We start from the raw sequence: 27,226 nt of genomic DNA, 5'->3' as shown, positions 1-27,226 counted from the left end.
TATTGTATGACATTATAATATTATCAATATTATATGTGTGTTGTTGTTCATTCGTTCAGTCGTCTCCGACTCTTCGTGACCTCATGGACCAGCCTACGCCAGAGCTCCCTGTCGGCCGTTACCACCCCCAGCTCCCTCAAGGTCAGTCCAGTCACTTCAAGGATGCCATCCATCCATCTTGCCCTTGGTCGGCCCCTCTTCCTTTTGCCTTCCACTTTCCCCAGCATAATTGTCTTCTCTAGGCTTTCCTGTCTCCTCATGATGTGGCCAAAGTACTTCAACTTTGTCTCTAGTATCTTTCCCTCCAGTGAGCAGTCGGGCTTTATTTCCTGGAGGATGGACTGGTTGGATCTTCTCGCAGTCCAAGGCACTCTCAGCACTTTCCTCCAACACCACAGCTCAAAAGCATCGATCTTCCTTCGCTCAACCTTCCCTAAGGTCCAGCTCTCACATCCGTAGGTTACTACAGGGAATACCATGGCTTTGACTAGGCGGATCTTTGTTGCCAGTCTGATGTCTCTACTCTTGACTATTTTATCGAGACTGGACATTGCTCTCCTCCCAAGAAGGAAGCGTCTTCTGATTTCCTGGCCACAGTCTGCATCTGCAGTAATCTTTGCGCCTAGAAATACAAAGTCTGTCACGGCCTCCACGGTTTCTCCCTCTATTTTCCAGTTGTCAATCATTCTTGTTGCCATAATCTTGGTTTTTTTGACGTTTAGCTGCAACCCGGCTTTTGCGCTTTCTTCTTTCACCTTGATTAGAAGGCTCCTCAGCTCCTCCTCGCTTTCGGCCATCAGAGTGGTGTCATCTGCATATCTGAGGTTGTTAATGTTTCTTCCAGCAATTTTCACCCCAGCTTTGCATTCATCCAGCCCCGCACATCCTCACATGATGTGTTCTGTGTACAAGTTAAAAAGGTTGGGTGAGAGGATGCAGCCTTGCCGTACGCCTTTCCCAATCTTGAACCAGTCTGTTGTTCCGTGGTCAGTCCGGACTGTTGCTACTTGGTCCTTGTACAGATTCCTCAGGAGAGAGACAAGGTGGCTTGGGATGCCCATCCCACCAAGAACTTGCCACAATTTATTATGATCCACACAGTCAAAGGCTTTAGAATAGTCAATGAAGCAGAAGTAGATGTTTTTCTGAAACTCCCTGCCTTTCTCCATTATCCAGCGGATATTGGCAATCTGGTCTCTCGTTCCTCTGCCTTTTCTAAACCCAGCTTGAACATCTGGCAACTCTCGCTCCATGTATTGCTGGAGTCTTCCTTGCAGGATCTTGAGCATTACCTTACTGGCATGAGAAATAAGGGCCACTGTACGGAAGTTGGAACAGTCTTTCGCATTTCCCTTTTTTGGTATGGGGATATAAGTTGATTTTTTCCAGTCTGATGGCCATTCTTGTTTTTTCCATATTTGCTGGCAAATGGCATGCATCACCTTGACAGCATCATCTTTTAAGATTTTAAACAGTTCAGCTGGGATCCCATCATCTCCTGCTGTCTTGTTGTTAGCAATGCTTCTTAAGGCCCATTCAACCTCACTCCTCAGGATGTCTGGTTCTAATTCATTCACCACACCGTCAAAGCTATCCTCGATATTATTATCCTTCCTATACAGATCTTCTGTATAGTCTCGCCACCTTCTCTTGATCTCTTCAGCTTCTGTTAGGTCCCTGCCATCTTTGTTTCTTATCATACCAATTTTTGCCTGAAATTTACCTCCAATGTTTCTAATTTTCTGGAAGAGGAAGAAAACTAAATGGACCAGTACAACCAGAGATATGTCGGTATGCCATTGGAAGATGGGACTCCCAGGTCGGAAGATGGCCAAAATGCTACTGGGGAGGAGCAGAGGATAAGTTCAACTAGCCCCAGATGTGATGACGCAGCTAGCTCAAAGCCGAAAGGAAGGCTAGCGGCCGACGGTACTGGAGGCAAACGACGAATCCGATGCTCTAAAGATCAACACACCATAGGAACCTGGAATGTAAGATCTATGAGCCAGGGCAAATTGGATGTTGTTATTGGTGAGATGTCAAGACTAAAGATAGACATTCTGGGGGTCAGCGAACTGAAATGGACTGGAATGGGCCACTTCACATCAGATGACCACCAGATCTACTACTGCGGACAAGAGGAACATCGAAGAAATGGAGTAGCCTTCATAATTAATAAGAAATTTGCTAAAGCGGTGCTTGGATACAACCCAAAAAATGACAGAATGATCTCAATTCGAGTGCAAGGAAAGCCTTTCAACATCACAGTGATCCAAATATACGCCCCAACCACAGCTGCCGAAGAAGCAGAAGTAGATCAGTTCTATGAGGATCTGCAGGACCTACTGGATAATACACCAAAAAGAGACATTATTTTCATTACAGGAGACTGGAATGCCAAGGTGGGAAGTCAAATGACAACTGGGATCACAGGCAAGCATGGTCTGGGAGAACAAAATGAAGCGGGACGCAGGCTGATAGAATTCTGCCAGGAAAACTCGCTGTGTATAACGAATACTCTCTTCCAACAACCTAAAAGACGGCTTTATACATGGACCTCACCAGATGGTCAACACCGAAATCAGATTGACTACATCCTTTGCAGCCAAAGGTGGCGGACATCCATCCAGTCGGTGAAAACAAGACCTGGGGCTGACTGTAGCTCAGATCACGAACTTCTTATTGCCCAATTTAGAATAAAACTAAAGAGATCAGGGAAAATACACAGACCAGTTAGATATGATCTCACTAACATTCCTAGCGAATATACAGTGGAAGTGAAGAACAGATTTGAAGGACTAGATTTAGTAAACAGAGTCCCAGAAGAACTATGGACAGAAGTCCGCGACATTGTTCAGGAGGCGACAACAAAGTACGTTCCAAAGAAAAAGAAAACCAAGAAGGCAAAATGGTTGTCTGCTGAGACACTGGAAGTAGCCCAAGAAAGGAGGAAAGCAAAAGGAAACAGTGAAAAGGGGAGATATGCCCAGTTAAATGCGCAATTCCAGAGGTTAGCCAGAAGAGATAAGGAACTATTTTTAAATAAGCAATGCATGGAAGTGGAAGAAGACAACAGAATAGGAAGGACAAGAGACCTCTTCCAGAAAATTAGAAACATTGGAGGTAAATTATATGTGTATAATATTGATAATATTATATTATTAGCACAACACAATATTAATATGATATATTATTATATTGTACTATACTGTTGTAGTATTAATAATATTACATGTAATATGAAATATATAATTATTATATTGTATTATTATTAGTAGTATTGTATATATATCATTAGTATTATATTGTATTCCATTATTAGTATTATATTGTATGTATTACATTATAATATTATCAATACTATATAAGTATACAATATATTATATTATTAGCACAGCACAATATTAGTATTATATATTACTATATTGTACTATACTGTAATATAATTAGTAATATTACATGTAATATGAAATATATAATTATTATACTGTATTATTAGTATTGTATTGTATGACATAATATTATCAATATTATGTGTATACAATATATTATTAGCACAGCACAATAAGTATTATATATTAATATATTGTACTATACTGTAATATTATTAGTAATATTACATGTAATATGCAATATATAATTATATTTTATTACATTATAATATTATCAATATTGTATGTGTATACAATACATTATATTATCAGCACAGCATAATATTAGTACCATACATTCCCATATTGTACTATACCATTATACTGTAATATTATTAGTAATATTACATGTAATATGAAATATGTAATTATTATAGTGTATTATTATTAGTATGGTATGGCATAATATTATCAATATTATATGTGTATACAATATATTACTAGCACAGCACAATATTAGTATTATATTACTATATTATATTATACTGTAATATTATTACTAACATTATATGTAATATAAAATATATAATTATTATATTATTAGTATTACATTGTATTGCATTAGATTTTTTATCATAATATAATATATTATTGTATGTACCTATATTGTCCATACCTTCCTAACGTTGAGGTGGGATCTCAACGTGAGAATCCTAGTCTCCAAAGCAACAGAAGACAGTCTAGTTGCCACCATCCAGCCTCTGCTTGGAAACCTCCAGAAAAGAAGACTCCACCACACCTTAGACTATCATGAAGTTCTTCCTAACTTTGAGGTGGCATCTCTTTCCCTTCCATCTGAATCCCAGTCTGCAGAGCAGCAGAAGACAGTCTAGTTGCCACCATCCAGCCTCTGCTTGGAAACCTCCAGAGAAGAAGACTCCACCACACCTTAGACTATCATGAAGTTCTTCCTAATGTTGAGGTGGCACCTCTTTCCCTTCCATCTCAATCCCAGTCTCCAGAGCAGCAGAAGACAGCCTTGCCACCATCCAGCCTCTGCTTGGAAACCCCCAGAGAAGAAGACTCCACCACACCTTAGACTATCATGAAGTTCTTCCTAACTTTGAGGTGGCACCTCTTTCCCTTCCATCTCAATCCCAGTCTCCAGAGCAGCAGAAGACAGCCTTGCCACCATCCAGCCTCTGCTTGGAAACCCCCAGAGAAGAAGACTCCACCACACCTTAGACTATCATGAAGTTCTTCCTAACGTTGAGGTGGCACCTCTTTCCCTTCCATCTCAATCCCAGTCTCGAGAGCAGCAGAAGACAGCCTTGCCACCATCCAGCCTCTGCTTGGAAACCCCCAGAGAAGAAGACTCCACCACACCTTAGACTATCATGAAGTTCTTCCTAACTTTGAGGTGGCATCTCTTTCCCTTCCATCTGAATCCCAGTCTGCAGAGCAGCAGAAGACAGTATAGTTGCCACCATCCAGCCTCTGCTTGGAAACCTCCAGAGAAGAAGACTCCACCACACCTTAGACTATCATGAAGTTCTTCCTAATGTTGAGGTGGCACCTCTTTCCCTTCCATCTGAATCCCAGTCTCCAGAGCAGCAGAAGACACCCTTGCCACCATCCAACCTCTGCTTGGAAACCCCCAGAGAAGAAGACTCCACCACACCTTAGACTATCATGAAGTTCTTCCTAACGTTGAGGTGGCATCTCTTTCCCTTCCATCTCAATCCCAGTCTCCAGAGCAGCAGAAGACAGCCTTGCCACCATCCAGCCTCTGCTTGGAAACCCCCAGAGAAGAAGACTCCACCACACCTTAGACTATCATGAAGTTCTTCCTAACGTTGCAATGGCACCTCTTCCCCTTCCATCTGAATCCCAGTCTCCAAAGCAGCAGAAGACAGCCTTGCCACCATCCAGCCTCTGCTTGGAAACCTCCAGAGAAGAAGACTCCACCAGACCTTAGACTATCATGAAGTTCTTCCTAACGTTGAGGTGGCATCTCTTTCCCTTCCATCTCAATCCCAGTCTCCAGAGCAGCAGAAGACAGCCTTGCCACCATCCAACCTCTGCTTGGAAACCCCCAGAGAAGAAGACTCCACCACACCTTAGACTATCATGAAGTTCTTCCTAACGTTGAGGTGGCACCTCTTTCCCTTCCATCTCAATCCCAATCTCCAGAGCAGCAGAAGACAGCCTTGCCACCATCCAGCCTCTGCTTGGAAACCCCCAGGGAAGAAGACTCCACCACACCTTAGACTATCATGAAGTTCTTCCTAACGTTGAGGTGGCACCTCTTTCCCTTCCATCTCAATCCCAGTCTGCAGAGCAGTAGAAGACAGCCTTGCCACCATCCAACCTCTGCTTGGAAACCCCCAGAGAAGAAGACTCCACCACACCTTAGACTATCATGAAGTTCTTCCTAACGTTGAGGTGGCACCTCTTTGCCTTCCATCTGAATCCCAGTCTCCAAAGCAGCAGAAGACAACCTTGCGTCTTTCTCCTCAATGGGACATCCTTCCAGACATGTCCCATGTTCTCTCAACCATCTCTTCTCCAAGCTTAAGCATCCCCAGTTATGGATCTCCACCACAGATATGTTCACAGCAGTGCCATGCAACCCACAGCCTTGCTCTCAGTTACCTTTGCTGAAAGGAATCCACAAACCCGTCTAGATGCCTCCAGCAATGCGTTCTGTTCAAGATGCTGGTTGTGGTTGCCTTTATAGGAGCTTTGAGCTGTCCAGCCTCCTTATGCAGATTGGGAGGCGTTGGAGTCATGTTGCCAAAGGGGCCGGCACCTTGGAGGAGGCTTTCCAAGCCTTTTCCAGGGAAGGAGGATGAGCCAGGCAAGAAAAGCCAGTGGGCGGAACTGGAAATTTCCCTTGATGGTTTCCTTGGAATACAAATCTTCCTTCCCTCCTAAATTTGGTAGGCAAGGGTTTGTAAACAAGACGCAAAGACATGACTCCCTGATCTGATATTTATTATTCACACAATGCTCCCACCTTTTTCTGCAACTCTATGAGTTTACAGAACTCCCAGGACCAACAGAAAATACTGGAAGGATTTGGTGGGCATTGACCTTGATTTTGGGAGTTGTAGTTCACCTACATCCAGAGAGCACTGTGGACTCAAACAATGATGGATCTGGACCAAACTTGGCACGAATACTTAATATGCCTAAATGTGAACACTGGTGGAATTTGGGGGAAATGGACCTTGACATTTGGGAGTTGTAGTTGGTGGGATTTATAGTTCACTTACAGTCAAGGAGCATTCTGAACTCCACTAATGAATTGAGCCAAACTTCCCACACAGAATTCCCATGACCAACAGAAAGTACTGGAAGAGTTTGGCGGACATTGACCTTGAGTTTGGGAGTTGTAGTTCACCTACATCCAGAGAGCACCGTGGATTCAAACCATGATGGATCTGCACCAAACTTGGCACACAGAACTCCCAGGAGCACGGATACTCAATATGCCCAAATGTGAACACTGGTGGAGTTTGGGGAATATAGACCTTGACTTTAGGGAGTTGTAGTTGCTGGGATTTATAGTTCACCTACAATCAGAGAGCACTCTTTACCCCGCCAATGATAGAATTGAACCAAACTTGGTACACTGAACTTCCATGACCAAGAGAAAATACTGGAAGGGTTTGTTGGGCATTGACCTTGAGTTTGGGAATTGTAGTTCACCTATATCCAGAGAGCACTGCGGACTCAAACAGTGATGGATCTAGGCCTAACTTTGCACAAATACTCAATATGCCCAAATGTGAACACTGGTGGAGTTTGGGAAAAATAGACCTTGACATTTGGGAGTTATATTTGCTGGGATTTATAGTTCACCTACAATCAAAGAGCATTCTGAACCCCGCCAATGATGGAATTGAACCAAACTTGGTACACAGAACTCCTATGACCAAAAGCAAATACTGGAAGAGTTTGGTGGGTATTGGCCTTGAGTTTTGGAGTTGTAGTCCACCTACATCCACAGAGCACTGTGGATTCAAACAATGATGGATCAGGACCAAACTTGGCACAGATAACCAATATCCCCAAGTGTGAACCCTGGTGGAGTTTGGGGGAAATGGACCTTGACATTTGGGAGTTGTAGTTGTTGGGATGTATAGTCCGCCTACAATCAAAGAGCATGCAGAACCCCACCAATGATAGAATTGGGCCAAACTTCCCACACAGAACTCCCATGACCAACAGTAAGGGGTTGGAGGGCATTGACTTTGGATTTTGGAGTTGTAGTTCACCTACATCCATAGAGCACTGTGGACTCAAGCAATGTTGGATCAGGACCAAACTTGGCATGGATCCTCAATATGCCCAAATGTGAACACTGGTGGAGTTTGGGGAAAATAGACCATGGCATTTGGGAGTTGTAGTTGCTGGGATGTATAGTCCACCTACTATCAAAGAGCATTCTGAACCCCACCTACGATAGAATTGGGCCAAACTTCCCACGCAGAACCCCCATGATCAACAGATGGTCTTTGGCAACCTCTCTGACATCCCCTCACAGCCCCCCCCCCCCCCCCAGGTGTCCCAACCACCAGGTTGAGAAACGCTGGCCTAGAGTCTCCATAATAAGACTTGAAAGTACACACATTTGAGGTTGTTTAGTCCAAGTAACAATTCTTGCCTCGGGGGATTTCTCCAAGAAGATGGGCAGTTAGATGACTAATTACCTGTCTCACCTATTACCTGCCTCACCTGAACTGGATGGGACTGGCTTCTCCAATCCCCTTTGCTGCCCCTTGTGGTGAGGCAAAGACCTGCAGGCCGGAGAGTTAGATACTTGGTTGAATCATGTGTTGTCAAAGGCTTTCATGGCCGGAATCACTGGGTTGCTGTGAGTTTTCCAGGCTGTCTGGCCATGTTCCAGAAGCATTCTCTTCTGACGTTTCGCCCACAGGCACCCTCAAAGGTCGTGAGGTCTGTTGGGTTTATAGATCTGTGGAATGATGTTCAGGGTGGGAGAAAGAACTCTTGTCTGCTGGAGACAAGTGTGAATTTTGCCACTGGCCACCTTGATTAGCACTGAATGACCTTCCAGCTTCAAAGACTGGCTGCTTCCTGCCTGGGGGAATCATTTGTTGGGAGGTGTTAGCTGGCCCTGATTGTTTCCTGTCTGTGGAATGATGTCCAAGGGTGGGAGAAAGGACTCTTGTCTGTTGGAGGCAAGGGTGAATGTTGCAATTGGCCACCTTGATCAGCACTGAATGGCCTTGCAGCTTCAAAACCTGCCTGCCTCCTGCCTGGGGGAATCATTTGTTGGGAGGTGTTAGCTGGCCCTGATTGTTTCCTGTCTGTGGAATGATGTCCAAGGGTGGGAGAAAGGACTCTTGTCTGTTGGAGGCAAGGGTGAATGTTGCAATTGGCCACATTGATCAGCACTGAATGGCCTTGCAGCTTCAAAACCTGACTGCCTCCTGCCTGGGGGAATCATTTGTTGGGAGGTGTTAGCTGGCCCTGATTGTTTCCTGTCTGTGGAATGATGTCCAAGGGTGGGAGAAAGGACTCTTGTCTGTTGGAGGCAAGGGTGAATGTTGCAATTGGCCACCTTGATCAGCACTGAATGGCCTTGCAGCTTCAAAACCTGACTGCCTCTTGCCTGGGGGAATCATTTGTTGGGAGGTGTTAGCTGGCCCTGATTGTTTCCTGTCTGTGGAATGATGTCCAAGGGTGGGAGAAAGAACTCTTGTCTGCTTGAGGCAAGGGTGAATGTTGCAAGTGGCCACCTTGAGTCTCCAAGCGGCTCTCTGGCTGAGCATTTTGAATGGCATTATTATTATTATTATTATTATTATTATTATTATTATTATTATTACTATTATTATGTTTATATTTATACCCTGCTCTCCACAAAGGAGATTCCAAGTGTCTCTTTGGCTGAGCATTTTGAATGGCATTATTATTATTATTATTATTATTATTATTATTATTTTACTGACACAAAAACACAGTATGTCGCAGCAAATGAGATCTATATGCTGGATTTCATATTATTATTATTATTATGTTTATACCCTGCTCTCCACAAACGAAACTCCAATTGGCTCTCCGGCTGAGCATTTTGAATGGCATTATTATTATTATTATTATTATTATTATTATTATTATTTTACTGACACAAAAACACAGTATGTCGCAGCAAATGAGATCTATATGCTGGATTTCATATTATTATTATTATTATGTTTATACCCTGCTCTCCACAAACGAAACTCCAATTGGCTCTCCGGCTGAGCATTTTGAATGGCATTATTATTATTATTATTATTATTATTATTATTATTATTTATACCCTGCTCTGCACAAAGGAGACTCCAAGTGGCTCTTTGGTTGAGCATTTTGAATGGTATTATTATTATTATTATTATTTTACTGACACAAAAACACAGTATGTCGCAGCAAATGAGAGCTATATGCTGGATTTCGTATTATTATTATTATTATTATTATTATTATTATTATTATTATGTTTATACCCTGCTCTCCACAAAGGAAACGCCAAGCGGCTCTCCGGCTGAGCATTTTGAATGGCATTATTATTATTATTATTATTATTATTATTATTATTATTATTATGTTTATGTTTATTTATTTATACCCTGCTCTCCACAAAGGAAACTCCAAGAGGCTCTCTGGCTGAGCATTTTGACTATTATTATTATTATTATTATTATTACTATTACTATTATTATTAATAATAATATAATCAAGGGTCTGAGGAACAATCCCTATGAGGAGCGGCTTGGAGAGCTGGGCATGTTTAGCCTGAAAAAGAGAAGGCTGAGAAAGGAGACATGATAGCCATGTATAAATATGTGAGAGGAAGCCACAGGGAGGAGGGAGCAAGCTTGTTTATTATTATTATGTTTATTATTATGTTTATGTTTATACCCTGCTCTCCACAAAGGAAACTCCAAGCGGTTCTCCGGCTGAGCATTTTGAATGCTCCCCATCAGGAGCCTCCTTCGTTGGGACTTTTTTAACCAGAGGCTGGATGGCCCTCTGTCGAGAGGGCTTGAGTTGTGTCTCCTTCCATAGGTTTTTGGACTAGATGGTCCTCAGGGTTCCTTAACATTGTTTGATTCTATGTTCCCAATGGTTGACCAGTGTATCGGTGCATTGGCAAAGGGTTCATCCAGGTGAGACTTATGTTTCCTCTTAACGCTTATGATCATAGGACGTCAATACTGACTGAATAGGAAATAACAGCAAGATGGATTGCCATCAGGAGGAAAGGCTCTGGTCTTCCTCCTTCGATTATGTAGGTCTCTAGACGAGAACGCATGAGTTAAGCTTGATAGCATCAGCTGGGGTTCCCCCCCTTTGAATTGCATATGTTTGTGATCTATGCCCCAGGATAGACCCATCTCTCCTTCCATGTAGCAAAGCTTCACTCGCCTTTGCTTGGAGGGGAGGGTGTGGTTGCGCACTTCCATCAAGTCCTGGAGCAACATGTTTCTCAATGGCTCCTTTTGTCATAATGATTTCTTGCTCGATGGGCCCCTTAAGCAATGCCTCTGAGTCCTCCTTTTTGGTGCAATGGCCCATTCACACCCTGAGTCACACTCAGCTTATTTTTGCATCCCAAAGAAAAAGAACAACACCTATATAAACAAAGGCTGGATGCTCAAGTGGAAGTTTCCATGAAACTGGGGCTGGGCGAAGGAAGAATGTGCGCCTTGCGCCTGACACTGATTCATGGTGTTCTTTTCTGGAGGCTGGACATCAGTCATGACAGTTTTCTGGTGTTATGGCATATCCGCCAATGTTTCAAAACTGACAACTGGGACAAATGTGGCTGAGTGTTCTCAACGCGGAAGGAAGACACGCTAGAAGGGGTTGCAGCCCTGTACTTTGGCCTGAGCCAATCTCTATCTATCTATCTTCAAACGACAAGAAAGGAAATTCCACCTGAACATGAGGAAGAACTTCCTGACTGTGAGAGCCGTTCAGCAGTGGAACTCTCTGCCCCGGAGTGTGGTAGAGGCTCCTTCTTTGGAAGCTTTCAAGCAGAGGCTGGATGGCCATCTGCCGGGGGTGCTTTGAATGCAATTTTCCTGCTTCTTGGCAGAATGGGGTTGGACTGGATGGCCCATGAGGTCTCTTGCAACTCTAGGATGCTATGATTCTACCTACCTATCTACCTATCTACCTACTTATCTATCTATCTATCTATCTATCTATCTATCTATCTATCTACATATCTACCTATCTACTTATCTACCTATGTATCTACCTACCTACCTACCTACCTATCAGCCTATCTATCTGCTTACTTACGTATCTACCTACCTACCTACCTACCTATCTACCTACCTATGTACCTACCTACCTACTTATCTACCTACCTACATATCTACCTACCTACCTATCTACCTACCTATGTACCTATCTACCTATTTACTTATCTACCTACCTACATATCTACCTACCTACGTATCTATCTATCTACCTACCTACCTACTAATAAATTACTGATAAATAATAACCATAGCTAATTACTAATTACTAATAAATTAGTAATAAATTAGTAATAAATAATAACCACAAGTAATGAATAATTAGTAATAAATTAGTAATAAATAATAACCATAGGTCATTACTAATTACTAATAAATTAGTAATAAATAATAACCATAAGTAATGAAAATTTAGTAATAAATTAGTAATAAATAATCATAGGTCATTACTAATTACTAATAAATTAGTAATAAATAATAACCACAGATCATTACTAATAAATTAGTAATAAATTAGTAATAAATAATAACCATAGGTCATTAGTAATTTCTAATAAATTACTAATAAATAATAATCATAGTAATTACTAATGACTAATAAATTACTGATAAATAATAACCATAGCTAATTAAATTAGTAATAAATAGTAACCATAGGTCATTACTAATTACTAATAAATTAGTAATAAATAATAACCACAGATCATTACTAATAAATTAGTAATAAATTAGTAATAAATAATAACCATAGTAATTACTAATTACTAATAAATTACTAATAAATAATAACCATAGATTACTGATAAATAATAACCATAGGTAATTACTAATTACTAATAAATAATAACCATAACTATAGGCAATGGCATGAAAGCATACAACAACAACAACAACTAGAGACATTGCAAAAGCAAGGACTTCTGTGGGGCGGGGAAGCATTTGTTTCCGGGGATCGTACGGATACAGCTTTTCCTCCCAAGAGAAAATCAAAGCCAGGCTAAATATGGCACTCAAGAACTCTTGCAATGTCTCCTATCGGCTTATTAATGTCCATGCCCACGTTTCGTGGCTGTCACGTTTCTGCCAATCGCTGCCTTGGGTTTTCCCCAGATTTCCTTCTATCTCTGAACCCTTGCCATCACGAAGGAGCCCAAGTGGCATGCCTGATGATACCTGGCGTGGCCCTAAATGTCCCCACAAAATAGAAAGCAGAAGGAAGCCGCCCTTTCCTCAGCTTGCCGTCATTCCTTCAGCCACAACAACATAGACACATCTTCCAAAGATTAGATCCTTTGAGGGATTTGATACCGGGATCTTCTTCCTTGTTCCAGGGAGAAAACTTCCCTGGGGGAATTTCCAGACGGCTTCTCCTTGTGTTCAAAGGAGCTTTATCACCAGGGACATTTGCCAACATTTGCTGGTGATGGATCTATTGTTGCAGGAATCAGGAATCCACCCCTGGCATTGATTGATGACTTTGGTGGAGGCAGACGCCCGTCTCTTCAGAAGTTCAGCTGCAAGGGCACGGGTCCCATTCAGCTCAGATCAAAGAGTGCAATGTGGTGGAGTCTTCTTCTCTGGAGGGTTTCAAGTAGAAGCTGGATGTCCACTTCTCAGTGCTTTAATTGTGTCTTTCTGCATGACTGGTTGGCCCTTTGGGGTGTCTTCCAACTCTAGGAGTCTATGGAAGCCCACCTCCACAGCTGAACAGCTCTCACAGTCAGGAGGTTCTTCCTTAAGTTCAGGTGGAATCTCCTTTCCTGTAGTTTGAAGCCATTGTGGTGGAGTCTTCTTCTCTGGAGGTTTTCAAGTAGAGGCTGGTTGTCCACTTGTCATGCTGGTTGGCCCTTTGGGGTCTCTTGCAACTCTAGGAGTCTATGGAAGCCCACCTCAAGTCTCATGAGGTTAGGAATCATAGAGTTGGAAGAGACCTCGTGGGCCATCCAGTCCAACATTCAGCCAAGGAGCGGGAAAATGGCATTCAAAGAACCCCGAACAGATGGGCATCCAGCCTCTGTTTGGAAGCCTCCAAAGAAGGAGCCTCCATCACAAACCAGGGCAGAGAGTTCCACAGCTGAAAAGCTCTCCAAGTCAGGAGGTTCTTCCTCACGTTCAGGTGGAATCTCCTTTTCTGTAGTTTGAAGGCATTGTTGTGGAGTATTCTTCTTTGGAGGTTTTCAAGTAGAGGCTGGTTGTCCACTTGTCATGCTTTGATTGTGTCTTTCTGCATGACTGGTTGGCCCTTTGGGGTGTCTTGCAACTCTAGGAGTCTATGGAAGCCCACCTCAAGTCTCCTGGGGTTAGGAATCCTAGAGTTGGAAGAGACCTCGTGGGCCATCCAGTCCAACCCCCTGGCCATCCAGCCTCTGTTTGGAAGCCTCCAAAGAAGGAGCCTCTATCACACCCCAGGGCAGAGAGTTCCACTGCTTAACAGCTCTCAAAGTCAGGAGGTTCTTCTTCAAGGTCAGGTGGAATCTCCTTTCTTGTAGTTTGAAGCCTAGTCTCCAGGGCAGCAGAAAACAAGCTTGCTCCTTCCTTCCTATGACATCCCCTCATATACATAGCCCTCATTATTTCTCCTCTCAGCCTTCTCTCCTTCAGGCTAAACATGCCCAGCACTTTAAGCTGCTCCTCATAGGGCTTGTTCACCAGACTCTTGATCATTTTAGTAGCCATCCTCTGGATACTTTCCAGCTTGTCAATATCTCCCTTTGATTATGGTGCCCAGAATTGGACACAGTGTTATTCCAGGTGTGGTCTAACCAAGGTCAATGCCCACCAAACCCTTCCAATATTTTCCTTTGGTCATGGGAGTTCTGTGTGCCAAGTTTGGTTCAATTCCATCGTGGGTGAGGTTCAGAATGCTCTTTGATTGTAGGTGAACTATACATCCCAGCAATTACAACTCCCAAATGTCAAGGTCTATTTCTTCCAAACTCCACCCGTATTCACATTTGGGCCTATTGAGTATTCCTACCAACCCAGTTCTTGTGGGTTTTTTCGGGCTATATGGCCATGTTCTAGAGGCATTTCTCCTGACGTTTCGCCTGCATCTATGGCAAGCATCTTCAGAGGTCTGCTGGAGCTGGGAAAAAGGGATTTATATATCTGTGGAATGACCAGGGTGAGACAAAAGGCTTTTGTAAGTTGGGCTAGGTGTGAATCTTTTCAACTGACCACCTTGATTAGCATACAATGGGCTGACAGTGCCTGGAGCAAACTCTTCTTGAAAGGTGATTAGATGTCCCTGCCTGTTTTTCTCTCTGCTGTTTTAATTTTAGAGTTTTTTAATACTGGTAGCCAGATTTTGTTCATTTTCATGGTTTCTTCCTTTCTGTTGAAATTGTCCACATGTTTGTGGATTTCAATGGCTTCTCTGTGTAGTCTGACATGGTGGTTGTGAGAGTGGTCCAGCATTTTTGTGTTCTCAAATAAAATGCTGTGTCCAGGTTGGTTCATCAGGTGCTCTGCTATGGCTGACTTCTCTGGTTGAAGTAGTCTGCAGTGCCTTTCATGTTCCTTGATGCGTGTCTGGGCGCTGCGTTTGGTGGTCCCTATGTAGACTTGTCCACAGCTGCATGGTATACGGTAGACTCCTGCAGAGGTGAGAGGATCCCTCTTGTCCTTTGCTGAACGTAGCATTTGTTGGATTTTCCTGGTGGGTTTGTAGATTGTTTGTATGTTGTGTTTCCTCATCAGCTTCCCTATGCGATCAGTGGTTCCCTTGATGTATGATGCTTGCCATAGATGCAGGCGAAACGTCAGGAGAAATGCCTCTAGAACATGGCCATATAGCCCGAAAAAACCCACAAGAACTGAGTGATTCCGGCCATGAAAGCCTTCGACAATACATTATTCCTACCAAGTTTGGTCCAGAGCCATCATTCTTTGAGTCCACAGTGCTCTCTGGTTGTAGGTGAACTACAACTCCTAAACTGAAGGTCAATGCCCACCAAACCCTTCCAATATTTTCCGTTGGTCATGGGAGTTCTGTGTGCCAAGTTTGGCCCAATTCTATCGTTGGAGGGGTTCGGAATGCTCTTTGATTGTAGGTGAACTATAAATCCCAGCACTACAACTCACACATGACAAAATCAATCGCAACCCTACCAGTATTCGAATTTGGACGTATCGTGTATTTGTGCCAAATTTGAATGAAAATCCATCCAGCATATCGGATACTGACATGATGATTCATAACAGTACCAAAATTACAGTTATGGAAGTAGCAATGAAAATAATGTTATGGTTGGGAGTCACCACAACATGAGGAACTGCATTAAGGGGTCGCGGCATTAGGAAGGTTGAGAACCACCGGCTTAGAGGACTCCTGTTCTTAGTTTTGCCATATGTCAAAGTCAACTGGATGGATACTCACAACTGGAACAATCACACGACAACACAATGAGCAAATGTCTTCTTAGAAGAAGCTGCATCAGAAACTGCCTCATGCTGCGTCAGAACACTGGTTCATCTTTGTTTTTGTGTTATCAATTCTAATTGACAGTCATTCGTCAGTCAGGAAACTCCAGGACTTGAATCTGAGACACGGCATGCCACTTGGTGAAGTCATCCTCCCATAACTGTAGTTGAAAGTTCCCATAATATTGCACAAGGAAAGCAACTGTTTATGAAGTCCTGCCTATTTCCACCTCCTGGGGCCTTCTGTGTACAATCTCAGGCATCCTGTTTGGTGTGAGCCATTCTATATTTGGAGTCTTGCCCTGAGGCTGCATGAAATGCCTCCAACTCCATATTGACTTGTGAATGAGTGCAAGTTGTGCTCCTGACAGAGCAAAATGGGATGATGTACCAAAATGCTGCATAGGTCCTGGCTTCCTAACTCCATGAGACTTGAGGTGGGCTTCCATAGAGTTGGAGGACACCCCAAAGGGCTATTGGGGTTGGATGGGATGGCCCATGAGATCTCTTCCAGCTCTAAGATTCTGTGATTCCTAACCCCCCTTAAGACTTGAGGTGGGCTTCCATAGACTCCTAGAGTTGGAAGATACCCCAAAGAGCCACCCAGTCATGCAGAAAAACAAAATCAAAGCACTCCTGAGAAGTGGACATCCAGCTTCTACTTGAAACCCTCCAGAGAAGAAGACTCGACCGCATTGTGCTGCAGCATATTCTATTGTTGAGCAGTTCTTACCATCAGGAAGTTCTTCCTAATGTTGAGGTGGACTCTCTTTTCCAAAAATGTGGATCTATTTCATCATAGTCTCTTTTGATAGCTCCACTTCATTTGCCACCAAGGCTTAGGACAGATGGATCCCATCTCAGGCCAATTTCCATGCAAAGAAGACTCCACCACATTGTGAGGCAGCACATTCTATTGTTGAGCAGCTCTTACCATCCGGAAGTTCTTCCTAATGTGTAGGTGGACTCTCTTTTCCAACAATTTGGATCCATTGCGTCCTAGTCTCTTTTGATAGCTCCACTTCATTTGCCACCAAGGCTTAGGACAGAAGGATCCCATCTCAAGCCACTTTCTGTGAGAAGAAGACACCACATTGTGAGGCAGCACATTCTATTGTTGAGCAGCTCTTACTATCAGGAAGTTCTTCCTAATTAAATCAATTAAATCAGCATCTCCTACTTAACAAGCATCAGAAGTGGTGTAATAGTTCCTTGTTCCATTTCCCCCATTTTTGTTAAAGAGATTTAAACTGTACTATGTTTTAATTTCCTGAAATGCAAGCCATATTTGAAGGGTGTCACGTTGAGGAGACTAAGACACAGAACTATAGGTTGGAAAAAAAAGATTCCACCTTAACATTAGGAAGAACTTTCTGATAGTAGAAGCTATCAGGCAGTAGAATATGCTGCTTGAGGAGTCTCCTTCTCTTGAGGTAATTTTAGCAGAGGCTGTGACCATCTGTTGAGAGGCCTTTGATTGTGTTCTCCTGAATAGCAGAATGGGGCTGGACTGGATAGCACTGAGGTCTTGTCCAACTCTATGATTCTAGGGATTTATAGTCAGCAGTCTCCAGACACAGGTGCCCAATTAAGTCAGCATCAGAAGTGGTGTAATATCTACTTGTTCTGTCATTGCTCAATGAACGGTGGCAATGAATCTTCAGTATCAGCAAGGCCCTCCTCTGTCTTGACCCATTCTTCTCAGATGCAGAAAGACCATCCCAGATTTCTGGCTGTCTGCCTCCTCCTCTCCATCTGAGTTGTCCAGCTGGATGGCACTGATGTCTTGTCCAACTCTATGATTCTAGGGATTTATAGTCAGCCTTCTCCAGACACAGGTGCCCAATTAAGTCAGCACCTCCTACTTAACAAGCACCAGAAGTGGTGTAATATCTACTTGTTCTGCCATTGCTCAATGAACGGTGGCAATGAATCTTCAGTATCAGCAAGGCCCTCCTCTGACTTGACCCATTCTTCTCAGATGCAGAAAGACCACCCCAGATTTCTGGCTGTCTGCCTCCTCCTCTCCAGCTCTCAAGTTGTGACACACGGTTTGAGAACCACTTCTCTGCATCTTGGAGCAATCATCTGGCAGTGGTGACACGATCTCTATGGTGCTGTCTTGCACCTCGCGTTGCCTCTGGTCTTTCCTTCCTTCCGCAACGCAGGTGCCAAGCGAGTTTAAGCAGCAGAGGGAAAATGAGAGCCAGAGCCGGTTCTGGCTTGGATGGAGCAGCAGGTTTCTCAAGAGCAAAGTGCACACGACGCACGCACTTTGAGCGCCGGCGCTGCCCAAATTCACGAGACTGGAAGTGACACATCACATTTGCATCTGAAATGGCTGGAGAACGCAAGGAGATCTAAATTGGCTTCCCTTGGCCGACAGCCAGAGCATTTACGACCGGCCTATCAGAGCAAGATCTCAGAACTCTGGCAGAAGCATAAACAAGTCCATGCTTTTAAAAAGTGTGTAAAATGAAGGAGAAAGGGCACCGTAGCCCAAAGGAGACATAGTCCTCCCCGCCTTGGGGTAACTCATCATTCTTTCCTAATGAAGTTTATTGTTATTGTGTTTTTGGTCATCATTTACTAATGAAACTCATATCCGTTCTAGAATTTCCCTTTTCTCAACCTTCCCAATGCCGCGACCCCGTAATACAGTTCCTCGTGTTGTGGTCACCCCCAACCATAACATTATTTTTGTTGCTACCATGCTGAATCAGATGCATAACTGATTTTGTCATTTGGGAGTTGTAGCTGCTGGGATTTATAGTTCACCTACAATCAAAGAGCTTTCTGAACACCCCCAACGATGGAATGGAACAAAACGTGGCACACAGAACTCTCATGAGCAACATAAAATACTGGAAGGGTATTGGTGTGCATTGACCTTGAGTTTTGGAGTTGTAGTTCACCTACATCAAGAGAGCACTGTAGATGCAAACAATGATGGCTCTGGAGCAAACTTGGCACACATACTCAATATGCCCAAATGTGAATACTGGTGGAGTTTGGGGAAAATAGACCCTGACACTTGGGAGTTGTAGTTGCTGGGATTTATAGTTCTCCTACAATAAAAGAGCATTCTGAACCCTACCAAACTTCTCACACAGAACCCCATTCCTTGAAAGGACTCGCTGGTGTGAGCCTCCTAAATTCCATGAACAATGGAATTGAACCAAACTTGGCACACAGAACTCCCATGACCAACAGCAAATACTGGAAGGGTGTTGGTGTGCACTGGCCTTGTTTTGGAGTTGTAGTTCACCTGCATCAAGAGAGCACTGTGGATGCAAACAATGATGGATCTGCACCAAACTTGGCAGAAATACTCAATATGTCCAAATGGGAAAACTGGTGGAGTTTGGGAGAAATAGACCTTGACATTCGGGAATTGTTGGGAATTATAGTTCATACAATCAAAGAGTATTCTGAACTCTACCAGCGATGGAATTAAACCAAACTTGGAACACAGAACTCCGATGACCAATAATAGTTCTGGACCAAACTTGGCACAAATACTCAATATACCAAAATGTAAACACTGGTGGAGTTTGGGGAAGATAATCCTTGACATTTGGGAGTTGTCGTTGCTGGGAATTATAGTTCACCTACAATCAAAGAGCGTTCTGAATTCCAAAAGCAATGGAATTGAACCAAACTTGGCACACAGAACTCCCAAAACCAATGGAAAATACTGGAAGGGTGTTGGTGTGCATTGACCTTGAGTTTTGGAGTTGTAGTTCACCTACATCCAGAGAGCAATGTGGACTCAAACAATGATGGATCTGCACCAAACTTGTCAGAAATACTCAACATATCCCAATGTGAACACTGGTGGAGTTTGAGAAAAATAGACATTGACATTTGGGAGTTGTAGTTGCTGGGAATTATAGTTCACCTACAATCAAAGAGCATTTTGAACTCCACCAACGATGGAATTGAACCAAACTTGGCACACAGAATTCCCATAACCAATGATAGATCTGGACCAAACTTGGCACAAATACTCTATATGCCTAAATGTATACACTGGCGCAGTTTGGGCAAAATAGACCTTGGGAGTTGTAGTTGCTGGGATTTATAGTTCACCTACAATCAAAGAGAATTCTGAACCCTACAAATCAGAGGCGACCCTAGGTAATTTTCAACGGTAAGCAAACAGTACTTTGGCGCCCCCCCCCCCCAAACCAATCACTGATATATATTTTCTGTTCGTCATGGGAGTTCTGTGTGCCATGTTTGGTTCAATTCCATCATTGGTGGAGTTCAGAATGCTCCTTGATTGTAGGTGAACTACAATCAAACTAGTTGTGATGCACAGTGGATCCTTGGTATCTGGTTCCGGGACCTCCAAAGGTACCTAAATATGTGGATTTTCAAAGCCCATGATGTGCAACAGGGAAGTAAAATGGTGTCCTTTATTATTTTTTTCTGAAAAGGGGGCAGTTGGCCAAATCCATTTGGAAACCTCTGCTTTAAAGGAAGGTGCCCATGATACTGAAGCCTACTCCCAGTTAGGTTCAGCACTGTGGACAGCTCCTCGGAAGTCGGACACAGCTATCCCTAATACTAGGAGTGAAGAAAGATCCCGCGCTCAGCCACACTGTTTAGCCAGTGATTGTATCTGATGTTCATGTTGATGTTCATGATGGCAATGGTGTTCCTAATGATGGGCCGGTTTGCTTGGGCCTGAGTTAAGTTCAGAAGAGATGCCTGAGCTGTTTCAGGAAGAGTCCCAAGGCCACATTCCTGAGAGAGACCTTTCACTGCTTTTCTCAGAGCAACTACCTGAAAATGATCAGATTTTCATAAACCATCTAGGTCAGTGATTCTCAATCTTCCGAATGTTGCGACCCCTTAATACACTTCCTCATGTTGCAGTGACCCCCCAGCCATAAAATTATTTTCATAACTGCAATTTTGCTACTGTTCTGAATCGTAATGTAAACATCTGATATGCAGGATACATTTTCATTCACTGGACCCAATTTAGCACATATATCTGATAGGCCCAAATTTGAATACTAGTGGGATTGGGGGGTTGGTTGATTTTGTCATTTGGGAGTTGTAGTTGCTGGGATTTATAGTTCATCTGCAGTCAAAGAGCATTCTGAACTCCACCAATGGTAGAATTGGGCAAAACTTCCCACACAGAACCCCCATGGCAAACAGAAAATACTGTGTTCCCTGATGGTCTTTGGCAACCCCTCAGACACCCTTTTGCGACCCCCCTCAGGGGTCCCGACCCCCAGGTTGAGAAACACTGATCTAGGTGCTTAAGATCATCCGGAGAGGCCGTGTTCTCGGTCCTGCCCCCTTCGCAGATGCAATTGGTGGGAACGAGAGACAGTGCCTTCTCAGCAGTGGCCTCTCGGCTATGGAACACCCTCCCTAGGGATACTAGATCGGCCCCCTCCCTCCTAACATTTCAAAAGAGAGTTAAAACCTGGCTTTTTGGGCAGGCAGTTGCAGACGCAGTGTAACAGATTAATTGAGATCTATCCATCAATAGAAAATCCCCTTACACCATCTCCTTTGTGGCAGGTCTGGGCAGAGATGCGGAGAAGGTACCAAAAAACAACACCTCTCCTCCCTTGACAGCAACAGAAGCTCTCGGCAGCGTCCCGGGTTCTTTCTGAGGTGCAGCAATTCAATGCCATTGTTTCCCCATGTTGGGAGTTTCTTGACAGCCGTGAACTTGCGAGGTCAGGCACGAGGTAGGGCCGGATCCATTGCCAAATCCATGGTGAAGCGTGGGAAAGGTCCCTTTTTGGGAAAATAACTTCTGGAAGTGTGATGGGCCATTTCTGGTTGGTGATGGGACAACAGTGGGATCTGGACATCTTAGTCCAAAAATCTCAACTAGCTATTTCATCAAAGAGCCAGGTCTATAATCTGCTAGTTCAGTGCTTCTCAACCTTCCTAATGCCGCGACCCCTTAACACAGTTCCTCATGTTGTGGTGACCTCCAACCATAACATTATTTTTGTTGCTACTTCATATATGTAATTTTTCTACTGTTATGGATCCTCATGTAAATATCTGAGATGCAGGATGCATTTTCATTCACTGGAACAAATTTGTCACAAATACTCAACACACCCAAATTTGAATACTGGTGGAGTTGGGTTTGGGATTGATTTTGTCATTTGGGAGTTGTAGTTCCTGGGATTTATAGTTCACCTTCAATCAAAGAACATTTTGGTATCCACCAACAATGGAACCAGATTTGGCATACAGAACTCCCATGAGCAGCAGAAAATACTGGAAGGATTTGGTGGGCATTGACCTTGAGTTTGGGAGTTGTAATTCACCTACATCCAGAGAGCACTGTGGACTCAAACCATGAAGGATCTGGACCAAACTTGGCACGAATACTCAAAATGCCCAAACACTGGTGGAGTTTGGGGAAAAGAGACCTTGACATTTAGGAATTGTAGTTGCTGGAATTTATAGTTCAACTCCAATCAAAGAGCATTCTGAACCCCACCAATGATGGAATTGAACCAAACTTGGCACACAGAACTCCCATAACCAACAGAAAATCCTGGAAGGGTTTGGTGGGCATTGACCTTGAGTTTGGGAGTTGAAGTTCACCTACATCCAGAGAGCACTGTGGACTCAAACTATGAAGGATCTGGACCAAACTTGGCACGAAAACTCAAAATGCCCAAACACTGGTGGAGTTTGGGGAAAAGAGATCTTGACATTTAGGAATTGTAGTTGCTGAGATTTGTAGTTCACCTACAATCAAAGAGCATTCTGAACCTCACCAATGATGGAATTGAACCAAACTTGGCACACAGAACTCCCATAACCAACAGAAAATCCTGGAAGGGTTTGGTGGGCATTGACCTTGAGTTTGGGAGTTGAAGTTCACCTACATCCAGGGAGCACTGTGGACTCAAACAGTGATGGATCTGGACCAAACTTGGCACGAATACTCAAAATGCCCAAACACTGGTGGAGTTTGGGGAAAAGAGACCTTGACATTTAGGAATTGTAGTTGCTGGAATTTATAGTTCAACTCCAATCAAAGAGCATTCTGAACCCCATCAATGATGGAATTGAACCAAACTTGGCACACAGAACTCCCATAACCAACAGAAAATCCTGGAAGGGTTTGGTGGGCATTGACCTTGAGTTTGGGAGTTGAAGTTCACCTACATCCAGGGAGCACTGTGGACTCAAACAGTGATGGATCTGGACCAAATTTGGGACAAATACTCAATATGCCCAAATGTGAACACTGGTGCAGTTTGGGGAAGAGACTTTGACATTTAGGAATTGTAGTTGCTGGGATTTATAGTTCACCTCCAATCAAAGAGCATTCTGAACCCCACCAATGATAGAATTGGGCCAAACTTCTCACACAGAACCCCCATGACCAACAGAAAATGCTGTGCTATCTGATGGTCTTTGGCGACCCCTCTGACACCCCCTCGCGACCCCCTTAGGGGTCCAGACCCCCAAGTTGAGAAATGCTGTGCTAGTTGTTGCCGATATGAACTGACTATCAGAAGATAGATCTGACTCTTGCAGCCTTGTGTCAAGAAGCAATCAATTGGGTTTCTGTGAGTTTTCTGGGCCGTATGGCTATGTTCCAGAAGCATTCTCTCCTGACGTTTTGCTCACATCTATGGCAGGCATCTACAACGGTTAGGAGTAATCAATTATTATTATATTCTACATTTTATAGGTACTGGTGTTGGTCTCTGTTGTGGAAACCCGGGTCTCCTGGAATCCTAGGCCATTGCATTGGTTCTAATTTTGGAGAGTGAAGGAAAATTTCATTTCTTATTCCAGTTCTTATTGTTTGCACGAGGAATGCTTTCATCCTGCCCTTGACAAACACAAGACTGAACCCAGTTGCCTTTTGTGCTGAGACAGCATGTTCTTTTTTTCTGACTCAGGACTGCTAACAACTGGGGCAAAGAGGTTATCAATCCAAAGGAGAGGTCCAACATGACTCCGCAGATCTGCCTTGGCAAAATGGGCGGCACTATCACAGCGCGTGATGATGAAACTGTTGACCGAGGCTATATGCTTCCATGGATCTGTGTATCCCTTCCTTCCTCCTTGAACCTGCTTACACTCCCAGAAACCTCCTGTCAAGTACAAATCCCAATTTCTTAATCCTATTCCTGGCCTTGATCTCATGCAAGGGATGGTCTTCCTGCACTAATACACATCTATTCATCTGCAATACAGATCCAAAGGTGACATCCTTGCAACTGGAGCCTTACAAAAACAGAAGGAAGGAAGGAAGGAAGGAAGGAAGGAAGGAAGGAAGGAGGCCAACGCCGTTGCCCTCATCCTCTTGCCCTTTCGTGACTTTCTCGGCACTGCTGGAGGAGAGCAAAAGAGAGAAGGAGTGGGAGAGAAGGAAGGAAGGAGACCAGCACTGCTGCCCTCACCCTCTTGAGACTATCCCGGCACTATTGGAGGAGAGGGAAAGAGAGAAGGAGAGGGAGATAAAGAAGGAAGGGAGGGAGGAGGCCAACACCGTTGCCCAAGCTCTCTTGAGACTTTCCTGGTGCTGTTGGAGAAGAGAAAAAGAGAGAAGGAGAGGGAGAGAAGGAAGGAAGGAGGCCAGCACCGTTGCCCAAGCCCTCTCGAGACTTTTCTGGTGCTGTTGGAGGAGAGAAAAAGAGAGAAGGAGAGGGAGAGAAGGAAAGAAGGGAGGGAGGGAGGGAGCCAACACTGTTGCCCAAACCCTCTCGAGAGTTTCCTGGCACTGTTGGAGGAGAGCAAAAGAGAGAAGGAGAGAGAGAGAAGGAAAGAAGGAGGCCAGCACCGTTGCCCAAGCCCTCTCGAGACTTTCACTGCACTGGTAGAGGAGAGCAAGAGAGAGAAGGAGAAGGAGAGAAGGAAGGAAGGAAGGAAGGAAGGAAGGAAGGAAGGAAGGAAGGAAGGAAGGAAGGAAGCCAATGCTGTTGCCCTTGCTCTTTTGCAACTTTCACCGCGCCGTTGCAGGAGAGCGAAAGAGAGAAGGAGAGGGAGAGAAGAAAGGAAGGAGGACAGCACCGTTGCCCTCATGCTCTCGCCCTCGTGTGACTTTCCCGGCACCGTTGGAGGAGAGCAAAAGAGAAAGGGAGAGAAGGAAGGAAGGAAGGAAGGAAGGAAGGAAGGAAGGAAGGAGACCAGCACTGTATAAAATATGGTTTTCTGTGGATGAGCAGATTGAGACTACTGGATGGCACATGTTCTGTATCAGAAACGAGAGCTGATGTGGTCTATCCAATGAAATTTTCTGAATCAGCTGATGTGGTCTATCCAATGCAGTTTCTGAATCAGCTGATGTGGTCTATCCAATGCAGTTTCTGAATCAGCTGATGTGGTCTATCCAATGCACTTTTCTGAATCAGCTGATGTGGTCTATCCCGTGAAGTTTTCTGAATCGGCTGATGTGGTCTATCCAATGCAATTTTCTGAATCAGCTGATGTGGTCTATCCAATGAAGTTTCTTAATAAGCTGATGTGGTCTATCCAATGAAGTTTCTTAATCAGCTGATGTGGTCTATCCAATGCACTTTTCTGAATCGGCTGATGTGGTCTATCCAATGCAATTTTCTGAATCAGCTGATGTGGTCTATCCAATGAAGTTTCTTAATCAGCTGATGTGGTCTATGCAATGCAATTTTCTGAATTAACACCCCAAACAACCAAACCAAATCTAAATTAGACCAAAAACCGATTTGTAACCCTTTTGGTACTAATGTTGGAGAGTTGTCCCTGGTCAAAAAATAGGGTTGGGAACCAATGTTTTAAGACATACCCCATTTTCAGAGATATTTATATGAGAGGAAAATGCATCTTGGAATTGAAGAAATATAATATATAAATAAACTTTTCTCGGTACCAAAATTAGTTAGAATGGAAGAAATATTATCAAGCATTAGATTATTATCACACCAATGGGGTAATGAATCCACTCTGGGTTTAATCCAGATTTTAAGCCAATTCTAAACATATTTAAGGGATTGATTACAGGTCTGTGAAAGTTCAGACTAAAACCTGGAGCAGATTCATGGAAATGACACCTTAAACCATCCCTGTTTGTGCCTGGCTTTGCAAATAAAGAAGTGCCTCCCTTACCTTCAGCTTCGGCTCCTTCTGGAGGCACGGCGCAGGTTCCCACATGCGAGACGACTCCCCAACCGGCGATGTTGCAAAACCCAAGCCTTTTTTCTTCTGGTTTGGTGAAATAAATCCATCCCTGGAGCCGGAGCATGGCACTCGGCCCTTCCTGCCGGAGGAAGAGGGGTGCCGATTCCGTGCCGTGTGGCAACGCATTTCCCATGCAGGACAAAACAAGTCGGAAGAGGTGTCGAAATCCTTTATGGTAAGGCAAGCTTGCTTAATAACAGACTGCGTTCGCTAATGCTGGAATCCAAATACCGGACGGGTGACTGGAACCGGACAAACAGCATCTGGAAAATTAAGTGCGGAGCATCAGAGTTGGAAGGATGGAAGACCAGGAGTTTGTTTATTATTGCTCATAGTTCCTTCTATGAATAGTCCCATCAGAAAACGCATACTCATCATCCACAGATCTGGCTGGATTACAACTCCCACCATCCCCAGATCTGGCTGGACTGCAAATCCCATCAGCCCCAGATCTTACTGGATGGTAACTATCATCAACCCCAGTTCTGGACGACTGCAACTCCCATCATCCCCAGATCTGTCCAAACTGCAAATCCCACCATCCCCAGATATGTCTGCACTGCTAATCCATCACCCCCAGATCTGACTGCACTGCCAATCCATCATCCCCAGGTCTGACTGGACTCCAAATTCCATCAGTCCCAGATGTGGTTGGAATGCAAATCCTATCATCTCCAAATCCACTGCAAATCCCATCATCCCAACTCGACTGCAAACCCCATCATCCACAGATCTGACTGGGCTGCAAACCCCATCGCCCCCAGATATGGTTGGGATGCAAATCCTATCAGTTCCAGATCAGACAGGACTGCAAATCCATCAATCCCAGATCTGACAGGACTGCAAATTCCATCATCCTCGGATCTGACTCGGTTGCAAATCCATCATCCCCAGATGTGACTGGACTGCAAATTCCATCAGCCCCCTATCTGGCCAGACTGAAAACCCCATCACCCCCAGATCTGGCTGGACTGC

At 43.9% G+C, this 27,226-nt stretch overlaps 1 protein-coding gene across 1 annotated transcript in view; it reads right to left on the bottom strand.

Moving 5' to 3' along the window:
- Positions 1-26,724, bottom strand: part of SCNN1D (sodium channel epithelial 1 subunit delta) — a 56,657-nt gene extending 29,933 nt beyond the window's left edge. The window contains exon 1 of the mRNA XM_060759107.2: positions 26,180-26,724. The gene's annotated coding sequence lies outside the window, so the exon portion shown is untranslated. The remainder of the gene's footprint in view (positions 1-26,179) is intronic.
- Between the last annotated feature and the right edge of the window lie 502 nt (positions 26,725-27,226).

This window comes from Anolis sagrei, chromosome 13, assembly GCF_037176765.1.
Source record: "Anolis sagrei isolate rAnoSag1 chromosome 13, rAnoSag1.mat, whole genome shotgun sequence".
NCBI classification, from domain to species: Eukaryota; Metazoa; Chordata; class Lepidosauria; order Squamata; family Dactyloidae; genus Anolis; species Anolis sagrei.
The sequence above is the reverse complement of the archived record's forward strand: the minus strand, read 5'-3'. Positions and strand labels throughout refer to the sequence as shown.